Genomic DNA, 17,309 nt, shown 5'->3' with positions numbered 1-17,309 from the left:
AGAATGAAAAAGAATCGACTGTTTTATATGTAGTTCGAAGTTTTTATATTGTTGGTGAAGATATATAGTAGCGGTCATTGAAGGAATGTCTTGATTATAAAGCTCTAAGGCGTCAAAAACTATATATAGGGTTTAACGATAACATATATAGGTATGCTTTTTTTTTTCTTTCTATTCAGACAAATCTCTAAATACAGCGTACGTTTTCAAGTTTTGTTGTTTGGGGATTTTAAGTTGTTTCTTGTATATTTTGTTTTGCATGTGTGGACTAGTCTCATTTTAGCAATTGCAGCTACTAAATAATCGGCTAAGAGCACTCTCCCAATATATACTCTACTCCATTTTTTTAAATACCTCCAAAAAATACACATTTTATTAATTTATTTATAAGTTTTACATTAAACCATACATTAGATTCTCTATATATTTTATCTACATCATTTAAATATTATATCTTTAAACATATTTTATTAATTAAAGTAAAATAAAATAATTGAAAAAGAAAAAAGAAATAATAAATATATATATATATACTAAATGGGAGAGAATGCTTATAAAGTCAAATAATAATATTAAAACATTATATAAATGATATGTAAATGTAGATATAGATTAATTTGAGTTTGTGCATAGCTATTATAAATATATGTATAAAGGAGCTAAATGTAGGTGTTTTTGCAAGTTTTAGCTAAATATTATAGAGAAAATGTATTATAAAATACATCACCAAAACATATTTTTTTTATAATTTACCTCAAACTTTTACATTATACCATATATCAATTTCTCTATTTTTTCTCTACATCATTTAAATATTATATTTTTAAAAATATTTTATTCATTTTAAGAAATAAAATAATTAAATATAATATAGTATCACACTCATATATATATACACAAAAGTTTATAAAAAAATAATAAAATATTTATAGCTTGATAAATAGTGTTTCATTACATATAAAGAAATATTATTCATTTATGTAAAAAAATATAACTTTACATCACTTATTGGAAGACTATTTAACAATTTTTTCTCTATATTATAAAGAATTATATATTTTACCTCTTTCATTGGGAGTGCTCTTAAGAACATGTACCTTGGTTTTTGATTAATTTTTATTTTTCTGATGTTAATGGGTTTCTCTTTTAAGAACAAAATGCATGTTCAGTCTAATTATTTATGCAGTTGTAGAATAATTTACTTTGTTCTTGTTCGATATAGTTAGGGTTAGACTCGCTAATTTGTCTAATATGTGAAAATGTTGCATATTAATTATTGAATGAATTTAAAAAACCATGGGAACTGTACAAGCTACGTTGCTTGCATAAAAAAATCACACAATTATAGTGGTTTAGTATTTTGAGTATACTGTTTATTGGTTTAGGTTTATGAGAGTTTTCGATGTGGTTTGGATATATGCGTTCGTTCGAGCAATTTCTAACTTTTGGAGGGTCTTATATACACAATCATTTCATAAAAGTGCCATTGTTCTGTTGTTACTATTATTTGAAATTTATATTACCTTGTTTCAACCATTGACACAATGCTTATAATATTTTTGTTAACTTCCAAGAAACACATTGCATTTCATGAACTTATCGATGGGGTTGAATAAGTATAAAATCAAAAATCAATAAATATTTTAATTCAGTACCATTCATTTCCAATCTTTATACGAAATGATTTCAATAACAAATAAAGCGGAATCACAACACGTCTAATGAATTTCTCACACGTGTTCTACAAGTCCAACAATTATGCTTAAATTTATATCACCGTAAATAAAGCTTGTAAAAAAAATTATCGATTCGTAGTTCGGAAAAAGGAAGAAAAATTAATGTGAATGGTAGTTTAAAAATTGTGTAAAAACACTGAAATTGTTGTACAGTGATGCACGTTGCATGTAACTCACTAATTAACATCCCTAAATATCTCAAAATTACAAAAACACCCTTACTTTAAGAAAAGAATATTCACTGTGGCACAAAAAGTCATTAATACCCTCAGAACAATAATAAATTAATTAAACTAAACGTAATCCGGTCATCAAAATCTGCTATACTCGGTTTTTGTTGATTTCTTTATTGCAAGGAGGGGTCGGACCCTACGCAACTTTTGTACATAAGTACAACGTGGGGTCCATATAAATCAGTGTAGTCGGTACAAAACATAAAAAATTTATATATACGCCGAGCGTGAGTAGTTCCGCGTCTTACTGAGCGGGATGTCATCGAGGTCCCATTTATATATATATTTTTTTTCATATATATTCAGTTTTTTTATTTTATTTTTATTTTTATGCAAAGCAGTAAATTGTTATCTATTAAATATATACATATAGATAAATTATATAAATGAATAATTATATATGTATGATCGTGGTTATAAGGGAAAGACCACAACAATGGTGGAGGTGGCGTCCACCGCCGCTGGAGACAGCGAGATCTAGTTCGCAAAGGTGCGACTGCGGCGAGGTCCGTTCGCACCATTCAACGGAAGAGGTTAGAAGACCAGTGACACCTTTGTGTTCCTCACGCCAAGCGGAAGCCATTTCCGGTGTTGGGTTCGTCCATCAAATGGGTCTAACGGCGGCAACAAGTGTCAAAGATTGGTGCGACTCTACAGTCTATTTTATCATCTCCACTGTGGTGCAACCTCAGGATTGGACCAGTATGGACTCTGAGGTGGTTTTGGCTGCTTGGTTGGCATCACGCGCCAGCGGCAAGGTGGTGGATGGTGGTCCTCCATGGACACCGATTGATTTTCAAGAAAACAAAGGAGAAAAAGATGGAGTGGGGGAGGGTATCGGGTAAAAAAAAGAGAAGATAAAATAATAATGATAATAATATCGTTATTTTGTTAGAGATAGACTTTTAGCTCATAATATCCTTATTTTTCAGGATATTCTTAAAGGTTATAGGAGGAAACATATCTCCTAGATGTGTGATGAAAGTTGATCTCATAAAGCTTATGACTCAATTGATTGGCACTGTTTAGAGGACATTCTTACTGCTTTTTGTTTCCCGGGCCTGTTTATTAAGTGGATTATGACTTGTTTAAAAGATTCATCATATTCAATCTTGTTGAATGGCAGAGTTCAGGGTTGTTTTACTGGGAGAAAGGGGCTTAGACAAGGGGACCCGATTTCCCCTTTGTTATTTGTCCTTATCATGGAGTACTTTACTAGATTTCTCACTCAAGCTACTCAGAATAAAGGTTTTAAGTTTCATCCTAGATGTAAAAAATTGAGTTTAGTGAGCTTATGTTTTGCGGATGATTTGATGCTTTTTTGCAAGGGTAACAATGCTTCAGTTCAGGTTATTGTTTTCAGTCTTTTAGTACTGTTTCTGGTTTAACAGCCAATTTGGAGAAGTCTAGAGTTTATTTTGGTGGTCTGTCTGAGAAAGAGACCAGAGATATTTTGAAGGAGCTTCAGTATGCTGAAGGTGAATTCCCTCTCAATTACCTTGGTGTTCCATTGAGACCTACAAAGTGGAAAGCAGGGGACTGTGATAACATAATAAAGAAGATAAAGTTGAAATTACATCATTGGTCTAACAGACACTTATCATTTGCTGGAAAAGCTCAACTGATACATTCTGTGCTATTGGGGATTAGAGCCTTTTGTGTCACGACCCGAACCCTAGGCCGTGGCAGATTTGTAATATCCATAACTTGGGTGGTCAAAGGTCAAACTTTGACCCTCGGTGGAAAATAGTCTTTATAAATGATCCTTTAATTTATATTAAATATTACTATAATTATAAGTCGAAACAATGGAATAACTCCTATAATTATATATGAAAATATTACGGATAAAAGTAGGATCATTTATCTTAATACATAGAATAATAATATCCCCACAGTTATGTAGTCACCAAACAGTTAAATTTAATAAGTCATAAAATACCCAAAATAATACTTAGCATCCACCATTCCTCATTTCTAACTAGGACATAGCTAATTTAGATGTACAGACCAATAGTATCCAAATTAAATACATACAATGTTCAAAAGATAGGACTATGGCACTAAACACATTGGCTTCAGCAATAATTCATACTTTTCCACGTTCGCGTCACTAGGCTCCTGGAATAGGAGAGATAGATGTGAGCTTATAAAGCCCAGTAGGAAAGCAACTAACAACATAGGACTCAAAAGTTCAATAAAAACCCCTGCATGGTTAGCTTTTTAAAACAAAACATACATCATCATGTATAAACCAAAGTAGAGAGAGACCACAAATAATCATAAGAGCATAGCTACAAGTGCACATCACACCGTCCACTAGATCCCTAGTTCCCGTTACCCACCATAGAAAATCCGACATCCTAAACCGGGTAGCCGGACCTGATAACCACCACAAGGGGGAGGCTCAGAACACTTCCTGTATACAGATGCTAGGTCTTTACACCTACAGGTGAGTGGACACCTGATCTACCTATGATGACACAGAGACTAGGTCGTGAAACAACAACGTGCACCAATCATGATCACTATGGCTCTCATCGGTATAACCAAATGCAGGTAAACATGAAAAGAAAAAAAAACATATTCCCTTTATATTTTAGAAAATTGGGCAGCATAACAGCTACATTTGAATAAACCCAAAATCATAACCTGCATAAATAAGTGAACAAAAATATATATTTGGCACTCAGTGCCCTCAGAACATATCAGAAAATATGCAGATTAAGTTTTCAATTTTTCAAACATTTTATAAATATCAAAATTGGAATATGTTGAATGCAATTTAATACGAGTAAAATAAGTCCAATAGTCTAGTTGAGTCCCTACCTCTTTAGATACCTCCTTAGAATTTAATCCGAGCCCAAAGCAATGCTCCTAAGCTTATCGATGATCTTAGAATGATTTAGTCCAATTTTAATATCACGCTTTTCCTACGTGCACCAAATGAGCAAACGATTATCATCATAGCATTCCTTATTCAAAATCGTGTCCAATGACATATAATATGACCATATTTAAAATTTCAAGTTCCAGAACCTCACCCAAGCGGTGCACTATAGCGGTTGGTGGCAGTACCGGAAACGTCGACGAATATATGCATAGCATATATCAAAACGATCCTCTCGATGGGTACATCACGAAAGTACAGCTCCTTCGCCCAAATGACCTCCGGTGTCGCCGGAAAACGCTTCCAAAGGGCGGAGATACCCAAAATCTTGCCGGAGAAAAACGACGAGTTGACCGGAATGAATTAGTGGGTTTTGTTCCTCTCTCCACGCTGGTTCCAAGGGTATCAACCACTCGTCAAGAGGTGGTCGAAGTTGGCCGAAAAACACAGTCAAAGTTGACGGACCAAAACTTTGACTGGCGATTCCGAACGATTGACGGTGAGTTGGGCGGTGCCGCTTGGCAGTTGAGGTCGCCGGAGCAAGGCGAAACCAATGAGCTGCCGCGCGTCAAAAATGGTGGCCGATGGTGGTTGGGTCTGGTGCCTTGCCATGGGATGCCGAGAGAAGAAGAAGAAGAAGAAGAAGAAGAAGAAGAAGAGGAGGAGGAGAGTGTCGGGGAGAGAGAAAGAAAAAGAAAAGAAAAAAAAACTGAATATATAATTAAATTAAAATATATTTTTTTCTTTATTTTCCTCCCCTTTTTGACTTTTCCAACCTGAGAAAAGTCTCAGGTTTCACATTCTTCCCTCCTTAAAGAAATTTCGTCCCGAAATTTTCAAAGTACAACCCCAAACTGAAAATTAAACAAATAAGGATACTCCTCGTACAACTCCAACTCTAACTCCCAAGTAGCCCCGTCTTCTCTATGGTTTCGCCATAAGACCTTGACTACGGGAATCTCTTTATTCCTTAGCACCTTTAACTTTCTCGCTAAAATTCTGATAAGTTGTTCTTCACATGTCACGTCCTCTTGAAGAGGGATAGCCTCATACTCAATGATGTGCGATGGGTCTGGAGTATACTTCCTCAGCATCGACACATGGAACACATTGTGAACATGTCCCAACCGCGCTGGTAAGTTCAATCGATAAGCGACCTCCCCATCCCTCTCGATAACCTCGAAAGGTCCAATATACCTCGGGGCTAGCTTACCCTTCACTCCAAATCTCGCCACACCAAGCATGGGAGTAACTTTCAAGAAGACATAGTCACCAACCTTAAGCTGAACTTCTCATCGGAGGAGATCGGCATAACTCTTCTGACGACTTTGAACAACCTTAAGTCTTTCTTGGAGAAAAAAAAAAAAAAATTCTCTGATCTTCCCAGTAGTACTAGAAATTTGAGATCCAATTGTGACATGCTAATCTGGTTCTTCCTAACACAAATGTGATCTGCATGGCCTCCCATACAAGGCATCATAAGGAGCCATGCCTATACTGGCCTGGTAGCTGTTATTATAAGTGGATTCCACCAATGAAAAGTGTTCTCCCCAGCTACCCCCAAAATCCAAAATACAAGAACAAAGCATGTCCTCCAAAGTTTGGATAGTCCTCTCAGACTGTCCATCTGTCTAAGGGTGGTGAGCGATGCTCAAGTTAAGTTCAGTTCCTAAAGCTTCTTGCAATGCTCGCCAAAACTTTGATGTAAATCGAGGATCTCTCTCAGAAACAATGCTGGAAGGCAACCCATGCAGTCGAAGTATATTACCCACATGAAGTCGACCTAGTTCACAAACCTTACAATCCTTCCTAATTTGAATGAAATGAGCAGATTTGGTCAAACAATCGACAATCAACCGGACAATGTCATGCTTTAATGGTGTTAATGGTAATCCCATCACAAAGTCCATTGTGATCTCGTCCCACTTCCATTCTGGTATAGGTAAAGGTTGAAGCAACCCTGAAGGTCTCTGGTGCTTAGCTTTAACCTGTTGGCAAACCATACACTTAGCTACAAAGTTAGTCGCGTCTCTCTTCATACCTTCCCATCAATATTGTCTTTTCAAATCTTGGTACATCTTTGTGCTTCCAGGATGTACAACAAACTTAGACCTATGGGCCTCACTCATAACAGACTCTCTAAGATCAGGGATATTTGCAATGACTAATCTTCCCTTATGGTATAAGAATCCTTTAGCATTTACTGTCCATCCATCTAACTGCTCACTGTTTTGGATTTGATTCTAGATAAGTCTCAATTTCTCATCTTGCCATTGACATTGCTTAACTTGTTGAAGTAGCACTGTGTAGCAACCGCATTTGCTTTTCCATGAGGGTATTTCAAAGTGAAATCATAATTTGCCCTGTACTCGACCCTTCTTCTTTGCCTCAAATTCAAGTCTCTTTGAGTAAAGAGATACTTTAAACTCTTATGATCAGATTCTAATTCAAACTTTTCCCCATATAAGTAACATCTCCACATTTTCAAGGCAAAAAAATCACTGCTGCAAGTTCCAAGTCATGTGTGGGGTAGTTCTTCTCATGTATCTTCAATTGGCGTGAAACATAGGCAACAACCTTGCGATTTGGCATGAGAACTCCACCTAAACCAGTACCAGAAGCATCAGTAAAAACCACAAATGGTTCATCACTTATTAGGCACAGTGAGAATAGTCGCCGTAGTCAATCTTGGCTTAAGTTATCTGAAAGCTTCTTCAGAACTGTCATCCCACACGAACTTTAAATCCTTTCTTGTTAGCTTTTTCAAAGGCATAGCAATTCGAGAAAAAAAATCCTCCACAAAGCGACGATAGTAACCTACTAACCCAAGAAAACTTCGATTCTTAGTAACATTCTTTGGTTTTTCCCACTGTAGGATAGAGTCTATCTTCGCATGAATTCACAGTAATGTCCTCTTGATATTTTACATGCCCTAAGAATTTGACCTCAGTCCTCCAGAAGTCACATTTTTTTCTTTCTTAGCATATAATTGATGGTCCCTCAAAGTTTGCAACACAACTGTTTAATATTCTGTATGGTCCTCAAGTGTCTTGGAATACACCAAAAATCCATCAATAAAAACAACCACAAACTTATCCAAATAGGGTCTAAAGATTCTATTCATAAAGTCCATAAATATTGCAGGTACATTCGTTAACCCAAATGGCATCACCAAAAACTCAAAGTGTCCATAACGTGTTCTGAAATTAGTTTTAGGAATACCCTCTTCCTAAATCCTCAATTGATGATAGCCTGAGCTTAAGTCAATCTTGGAAAAAAACTTTGAACATATGAGCTGATCAAACAACTCATATATCATTGGCAATGGATACTTGTTCTTAATTGTCATCTGAATTAATTTCTTATAATCGACGCACAATCACAAGGATCCATCAGATTTCTTGGCAAACAAAACTGGAGCTCCCCATGGGGAAGTACTGTTCCTGATGTACCTTATCCATTAGCTCACCCAATTGCTTTTTCAATTCATCCAACTCTGCAGGTGCCATGCGATAAGGGGTAGTAGAAACTGGTTGAGTCCCGGGAATCAAATCAATGCAAAATTTGATCTCTCTATCAGGTGGTAGTCCTGGCAAATCCCCAGGAAACACATCTGGAAAGCCACTAACCACTGATATCCAAGGAAACTTGTCTAGAGGCCTAGACTTATCCTCAATTGCAAACAGACTCCCATAAACACTCTAAGTTTCTTTTCCCACCTAAACATGCCTTAAGGATAGGATCCTGCCTTACTGCATTCATGTTGGCTCGATATACAATGAAGTCTTCACTTGGAGTTAAAAGAGTCACCATTTTTGCGCGAGCAATCAACAATGGCTTGGTACTTAGACAACCAATCCATGCCAAGAATCACATCAAAATGTCCTATAGGTAACACCATCAGGTTTCCTAATAAATTATGCCATTCAAACACAATACAACCAATTTGCAGATGGTTGATACTTCACCATGCCCTCCCATAGGTACACTCAACTGCAATGTAGGACTAAAAGTTTCCCAACTCAAACCCAACATGCTAGCAAACATTAATGATATACAAGAATGAGATGCACCAGTATCAAATAATACATGAGCCCAAGAGTGTGAGATAAGAATCACACCATCCACAGCTCCCTGGCATGCTCCTCCTTACACATCATCACTACTAAGAGCATAGGCTTGACCAGAGGCTTTTTCCTTTGCTTTCCCTTTTCCTTGACCATATGGCTTGTGCTTGCACTAAAGCCTCCTCCGGGATTGAACCCTCTTTAACTTCTAGCAGAAATAGGAGTTTGAAAACTCTGCTAGTACCCCTGGTTGAATCCTGAACCTTGGGGCTAAAACTAATGTTGATATTGGGATTGTTGCCCTGGTGTGGGTGTGAAACCATATAATGAAGTCTGAGACTGGTTACTCTTAGTTTGTCCTTTGAAAGGAGTAGACCTTGCATAACTCCCGATGGGTCCTCCATGTGATGGTTGGAACCTCTGTTGTCGTGTGGGCAATCTTTCTTTCGATTCCTTCTTGATGAGCCTCAGTCCGTAAGGCTGCTGTCACACACTCATTCAAATTTCCAAAGGCCATAGGGCAAGCGGACCCAACATTGAAGGGAGTAAGGGGCAGAGGAACTGCTCAATTAAAAGAGGTTGATCGACCGTACCAACATAAACATAGGAAGATAACTCTACAAACTTCATGTAGAATTCATTCACCCACCTCCATCATTATCTAGTCATTCTATGATCTCATCAACCTGTCATTGATCTTAAGAAATCAAATGATCCAATCAAGTCCTCCTATAAGATGGGTTAAAATGTTGTTCTTCGAAAACCCATCTCAAAATTTCCTCAAGTCATCCCATCAATTCCACTCATCCTACTTAAGGCTTCCTACTAGTCCGGTGCGCTCCTTTCCAACTTGGGCACACTAATATTAACATGATACTCCATAGGGGCTCCCATAATGTTTAAACTCTTCTTTATATGCCTCGATCATATTTTAGCAACCATGGAATCCTTTCCACCTTTAGGCGTTCACAAGGAATGCAACTGGCGAAGAAGGAACCTCAGCCTCAAGGACATCATCTGCAGGCCTTCTCCTTGTTGTCCTTCCTTTCGGAGGCATTTTCTTAGGTCAGTAAATCAAAAGCTAACCAGTTAGTGAGGAATGGATGCTATCTATATACATACGCCTTTTATAGATCAAAATACTTTATTTTAAAATAAATTTAATCTATTTGGTGACACACTCCGAGGTATTTGAACCCGGTGCTTTGATACCATTTTTCTGTCACGACCCGAGCCCTAGGCCGTGGCAGATTTGTAATATCCATAACTTGGGTGGTCAAAGGTCAAACTTTGACCCTCGGTGGAAAATAGTCTTTATAAATGATCCTTTAATTTATATTAAATATTACTATAATTATAAGTCGAAACAATGGAATAACTCCTATAATTATATATGAAAATATTACGGATAAAAGTAGGATCATTTATCTTAATACATAGAATAATAATATCCCCATAGTTATGTAGTCACCAAACAGATAAATTTAATAAGTCATAAAATACCCAAAATAATACTTAGCATCCACCATTCCTCATTTCTAACTAGGACATAGCTAATTTAGATGTACAGACCAATAGTATCCAAATTAAATACATACAATGTTCAAAAGATAGGACTATGGCACTAAACACATTGGCTTCAGCAATAATTCATACTTTTCCACGTTCGCGTCACTAGGCTCCTGGAATAGGAGAGATAGAGGTGAGCTTATAAAGCCCAGTAGGAAAGCAACTAACAACATAGGACTCAAAAGTTCAATAAAAACCCCTGCATGGTTAGCTTTTTAAAACAAAACATACATCATCATGTATAAACCAAAGTAGAGAGAGACCACAAATAATCATAAGAGCATAGCTACAAGTGCACATCACACCGTCCACTAGATCCCTAGTTCCCGTTACCCACCATAGAAAATCCGACATCCTAAACCGGGTAGCCGGACCTGATAACCACCACAAGGGGGAGGCTCAGAACACTTCCTATATACAGATGCTAGGTCTTTACACCTACAGGTGAGTGGACACCTGATCTACCTATGATGACACAGAGACTAGGTCGTGAAACAACAACGTGCACCAATCATGATCACTATGGCTCTCATCGGTATAACCAAATGCAGGTAAACATGAAAAGAAAAAAAAACATATTCCCTTTATATTTTAGAAAATTGGGCAGCATAACAGCTACATTTGAATAAACCCAAAATCATAACCTGCATAAATAAGTGAACAAAAATATATATTTGGCACTCAGTGCCCTCAGAACATATCAGAAAATATGCAGATTAAGTTTTCAATTTTTCAAACATTTTATAAATATCAAAATTGGAATATGTTGAATGCAATTTAATACGAGTAAAATAAGTCCAATAGTCTAGTTGAGTCCCTACCTCTTTAGATACCTCCTTAGAATTTAATCCGAGCCCAAAGCAATGCTCCTAAGCTTATCGATGATCTTAGAATGATTTAGTCCAATTTTAATATCACGCTTTTCCTACGTGCACCAAATGAGCAAACGATTATCATCATAGCATTCCTTATTCAAAATCGTGTCCAATGACATATAATATGACCATATTTAAAATTTCAAGTTCCAGAACCTCACCCAAGCGGTGCACTATAGCGGTTGGTGGCAGTACCGGAAACGTCGACGAATATATGCATAGCATATATCAAAACGATCCTCTCGATGGGTACATCACGAAAGTACAGCTCCTTCGCCCAAATGACCTCCGGTGTCGCCGGAAAACGCTTCCAAAGGGCGGAGATACCCAAAATCTTGCCGGAGAAAAACGACGAGTTGACCGGAATGAATTAGTGGGTTTTGTTCCTCTCTCCACGCTGGTTCCAAGGGTATCAACCACTCGTCAAGAGGTGGTCGAAGTTGGCCGAAAAACACAGTCAAAGTTGACGGACCAAAACTTTGACTGGCGATTCCGAACGATTGACGGTGAGTTGGGCGGTGCCGCTTGGCAGTTGAGGTCGCCGGAGCAAGGCGAAACCAATGAGCTGCCGCGCGTCAAAAATGGTGGCCGATGGTGGTTGGGTCTGGTGCCTTGCCATGGGATGCCGAGAGAAGAAGAAGAAGAAGAAGAAGAAGAGGAGGAGGAGAGTGTCGGGGAGAGAGAAAGAAAAAGAAAAGAAAAAAAAACTGAATATATAATTAAATTAAAATATATTTTTTTCTTTATTTTCCTCCCCTTTTTGACTTTTCCAACCTGAGAAAAGTCTCAGGTTTCACATTTTGGATGAGTATCTTCCTTCTCCCAAAGAAATTTATTGCTGAAATTGATCACCTTTGCAGGAAGTTTCTGTGGGGGACTAATAGTAGGAATGATAATAGGAGTAAGATGCATCTCACGGCTTGGGATCAAGTTTGTCTTCCTAAGCAGTTGGGGGGTATTGGTTTTAAGGAAGGAGTCAAATGGAATATGGTTTTACTTGCTAAATATATTCGGCTGTTTCTTCTAAACAGGATATTCTTTGGGTAAAGTGGATTGATGCCATTTATCTTAAAGGGCAATCTATTTGGGATTACAAACTTCAATCGGATGTGAGCTGGTATTGGCGTAAACTTATTAAGCTGAAATCTGTCATCAATTCTGAGATGTTGAACAAAGCAACTGTGAGGAACAAATTGAATACCAGCAATTTGTATGGTCAATTGGTTCACAAGGAAAGAGTTCTGTATGCTCATGTTGTTTGGTGTAATCTGACCTTGCCCAAGCATCGTTTTATACTTTGGCAAGCTACTTTGCGGCATTTGCTAACTAGAGACAACTTGCTAAAGTGTCACTTGCAGCTGCCTTCTGACTTGTGCCCTACGTGTGAATTGCAGCAGGAATGCCATGAGCATCTTTTCTTTCAATGCCAGTTCTCCCAATTGGTGAGATATAGAGTTGCTGAATGGCTGAACTGTGATGTCTGGCCTGCTCAGTTCCAAGGCTGGGTTGAGTGGATGGAGAGGAAACCGAAGGGGATTCAGCAAAAGGTTCTAGCTGCTGGTTTAGCAGCTTCGATTTATTTGATTTGGTGGAATAGGAATCATTGCTTGTATAATCTTTATTCTTTATCTGTTAATTCAGTTGTGTCTTTGTTGCAAAAGTGCTTAAAAGCTAGACTTAAAAATTTGTCTAGCTTTAAGCTGAAAAGTATGGATGTAATTTTCCTTGAGAAAATTAATCTCATGTAATCTTCGGCTGGAGGGGCTCTTTTGAGCTTGTTTTTGTATTTGGTTTGTGGTTCAATATATTGCTAGTTTCATAAAAAAAAAAAAAACAATAAAAAGAATCAAATTATTAGTATTAATTTAACTTTTCAATTTATTTTAATATGTGTAACGGATGGAGTGGGACAAAGTTACTATTTTATTAATTTTGGGTTTTACCCGCTAAAAAACCTCATACGAGTCTTTTTTGTCGCAAATATCCATTGATAAAATGTTACTCATTTACTATCAAATAGTTATAAAAATACAAATGTATTTTAAGTTATAAAAATCATTAAAATTATATAAAAATATTATAAATGAATTCTACAATTAAAAAAATAGTTTATTTAATAAAATAATTGATTGAAAATAGTTAAAAGAAAAATGAATAACTAAAAACTATTAAAAGTGAAAAAAATTATTAAATGTGTGGGACCCATTAAAATACATGATTGATAGATTGTATTTAAAAATTAAATCTAAATAAGAATTCGAATTTTATGAAGGAAAGTAGAAAACAATAAGAACATGTTTCCTCCATTTTTACAGATTCAGTTTTTTAAAACTAAAAATCAGTTTACAGACACTGAACCAATCATATTTTCATAAACATGTTTTTGGTCACTTAATTTATATTTTCATTTCAGAATCTCACTTTTCAAAAATACAGTTTTCTAATCGCAAACTAATCAGACCTTTATCAACTTCAGGTATTTTTGCCGACAAAGAAAATGTTTGTGTATTTAAATGCTACATTTTAGTAACTTTGTGTACTTTTCCCATTAGAAAAAAAATTGGTATTTAAATGCTACATTCTGAACATGGGGTATTTCTGCGTCAAATATATCTTTTATTTTTTTAGTCAAAAGTTCACTCCATCATTATATTAGTATAGTATAAAATAGATACATTTATCAAGTGTTTCACTCATATTCCTACTTTATTTTATTTTAATGATAAGTCCTACATGCAACAAAAATATAGTCTTATGTCTATTTCTTGCAATTATACCCTTGTTGAGTTCCATTTTTCTAAGAGCATAAAAAACAACACAATAGTAGAGCTCCCATGGTCAATGAGAACTCGTTTGGTCATATAATTTCAATACATAATGTAATAACAAGTGCATCATGGTGATGGTTAATCAAATCTGAGGCTTCACTGCCAACGAAGCTAATAGTTAGTCTCGCTCCCCTGGGATATTTGTGGGAATTGACATTTGAGTGTAGACTATCTCCTAAGAATTAGTAAGGTCGGGTCGAGTGGACTTGTAGGGACCATGGCAGTCGAGACCAGGTGTAAACTACCATCTCAGTGTCAATTAGGATTGTATGATGCAAGTCTTGATGTCAAGTTTGTTAGCCCAAGAATGGTTTCCAATAGGGAATTAGAGTTTAAATTTTTTGCGGAAACCTTAAGACTCAACTATTTATTCTCTAGAAATTTATGAAACTTTATGCAATAAACAGATAGAAAACTTGTTGCACAAGTTAGTGAGCTAATTAAGTGATTAATTCAATAGTGATGCATGCAAATAAATTCACAAGACTATAAACTATAACTAAACCTTAAGTACACTAATCTTGCAATCTTTGGCTCTTTGATGTCATCTTCGAATTTATTTATTTTTTAATCCCATCTTCTTAATTGTGTTTTTGCTTAATATACAACATAAATACTTTACTAAAAAATCAAGCATAGTTGCTGACATCAATAATAAAATATTGTATATCATCAAAACAAAACAAGAGATGACAACTTTGAGTCAACAAAGTTTGTTACAGTCGACAATATAGGTAAACTGCCACCCTGGGTTGTTGAGGTAGTGTTGGGGTGTTGAGTAGAAAACTAGGATCAGCCACAGACACTTCCATCATCATGGACAGACTTGTATTGTTTTTAGGGTGGACTCATTTTTATTGATTTTTTCTTTTTATATGTATATTTATAGAGTTACAAAAATACGGTGTGAAAAAAGCAACTAAAAACAACACTTGGAAAATAACTAGACATCAACCCATTGCATACTAACATGTGTTGGTATTAATTTAGAAAATCAGGGATGCATCGGAAGGGGTGGTGGTTTTAAAAATCATTAGTGTCGAGCCAAGATCAATACATATATTTATACATTAAATCAATGCACGAAATAAGACAGAAGAATACATCTTGTAGCCTATCAAGAATCCTTGAGTATTTTCATATTATCAAGCGATCTTCCTATCGATGCGAAGACTCACACCAAAGTCTTCCAACTCGTTTCTCTAACACACAAGGACGTGTGTAGGCACGTGAGATTCAATGGTTTGATTATTTAGAATATTTTGGTGTTCTCAACACATGAGATCTAGAGAGTTTGGAGAAGAGAAGACTTAGAGAATTCTAAAAAAAATTCAGGCTTAGAAAATTTCTATCGACTTGTGTGCCTGATAAAGATATTTTCTTTTTAAACATATAAAGATAATAAAACAATTTTATTTATTTTATTATTAATTCAAAAATCATCAGTTATCTATTTAATTTAATTAAATAAAAAAATAACATTTGAATTTAAACAATTCAAATTCAAATCCTAGGGCCAAGTAGCAGTCATGTGTAGTGCCACTCACTATGCATGCATAGTGAGTCATGTGTATCTGTAACGTTCCAAAATTCCTAATAAGGCTTAGTGCCTTAATTAAGGTGTTTGGATGGCATAATTAGGATTATATGTGATATTATTGAATGCATATGTGATTATGTGAATTATATGAGTTATATTATCATATGGTTGTTTATGCATGTGTTAAGTGTATTAAATATGCTTGTGGGCTCATTTCTTATTAGAAGGACATTTTCGTAATTTTGACCCACGGAGGGTATATTTGTAATTACATGCGTTTTATGATTGAGACCACATTATTATGTGGATATATTTGTGATATTCGACACAAGGTGATCCTAGCGAGCAATTTAGTGAAAAAAAGTCACAACGGGGTCAAATACCCGACTCGGGTGAACTTAGGGGTATTTTGGTAAATTGGTAAATTACTGGGATTTATTGAGTAATGGGAATTAAATTGGTAGCTAATTTGGTGAATATTTGGGTTTAATTGGAAGATTTTTGTGTAATTTGAGGTTAATGGGAAATTAGGAAAAAAATGACTATCTTGTTCTTAGGCTCAATTGTGGAGATGGTTTATGATAGGGGTATTATAGTCTTTTGACCACATGACTGGAGGGGATGAAACCTTGGCTGAGGGGTTTTGTTCATTTACGTAACTCATCTCTCTCTCTTTGGGAACTTCCTTGAAGCTCATATACCTCAATTTTTCAAGTTTGATTCAAGTGTTTGAGGGGGGGGGGGGGGGGGATTGGGAAGAGGATTGAAGTATTCAGATTGAGATTAGAGCTACCCAGATTAGCACCACACACCTGGGATTCGAAATTGAATGGAGGGGTAAATTTTTCTTGATGTTCATCTCTTGTTCTTGAGGAAGGTTGAGTGGTGAAGTAACTTTTATGATTTATGAGTTCTAAATTGTTTATTTGGGAGAGTTAATGTTAGCATCTTGTTAGTTATTGCTTGGGAAGCCTTGTTGCAGCTAAAATTCATGTTAGGACTATGTAATCTTCAGATTGAGCAGTGAAAAAAAATAGGTTCAGAACCCTAAGTTTTTGAAGTTGAGTTCTTGGAACTCAAATGGTGGTTCTAGGTTTTGATGTGTTTTTGGGTAAACTTTTGGTGTTTATATGATGCTTAAGATGTATTATTGTGGTTTTAGGGCTCAATTCTAGCCTTGGTTTGAGTTTGTGGTTGATTTGGGCGAATTGGGTTCAGAGAAAAACGCTAACAAAAAACCCAGAAATTTTGGGTTCACGATGTAGTGCTTCTGCACTATGCAGGGGAGTGCTTGGGGTGCCTCTGCCTAGTTGGGGCGCCCCTGCGCTATGCAGGGGAGGGCTTGTGAGGCCTCTGCCTAGTTGGGGCGCCCCTGCCCTTGGTATGTGTAACGTCTCAAATTCGTTAATAAGGCTTAGTACCTTGATTAGTGTGCCAAAATGACATAATTGGATGTCTATGTGTTAGTATGATTTAATCGTAATTATATATGTGAATTTTATGAGATACATTATGATATGACTACTTGTGCATGTTTAAGTGTAGTAAATGTGCTTATAGGTTCGCTTCTG

The 17,309-nt window shown here is 36.2% G+C and overlaps 2 long non-coding RNA genes across 2 annotated transcripts; both read right to left on the bottom strand.

Annotated features, from left to right (window-relative positions):
• Positions 1–3,810: 3,810 nt before the first annotated feature.
• LOC133788844 (uncharacterized) lies at positions 3,811–7,615 on the bottom strand. The gene is made up of 3 exons (XR_009873394.1): positions 5,014–7,615; positions 4,799–4,902; positions 3,811–4,090 (listed from the first exon to the last, which is right to left on the bottom strand). It is a non-coding gene; the product is annotated as an uncharacterized LOC133788844 (long non-coding RNA).
• Positions 7,616–10,435: 2,820 nt separating this feature from the next.
• LOC133788842 (uncharacterized) lies at positions 10,436–12,074 on the bottom strand. Its single transcript, XR_009873393.1, has 3 exons — positions 11,532–12,074; positions 11,317–11,420; positions 10,436–10,608 (listed from the first exon to the last, which is right to left on the bottom strand). It is a non-coding gene; the product is annotated as an uncharacterized LOC133788842 (long non-coding RNA).
• Between the last annotated feature and the right edge of the window lie 5,235 nt (positions 12,075–17,309).

This window comes from Humulus lupulus, chromosome 7 (assembly GCF_963169125.1).
Source record: "Humulus lupulus chromosome 7, drHumLupu1.1, whole genome shotgun sequence".
NCBI classification, from domain to species: Eukaryota; Viridiplantae; Streptophyta; class Magnoliopsida; order Rosales; family Cannabaceae; genus Humulus; species Humulus lupulus.
The sequence above is the reverse complement of the archived record's forward strand: the minus strand, read 5'-3'. Positions and strand labels throughout refer to the sequence as shown.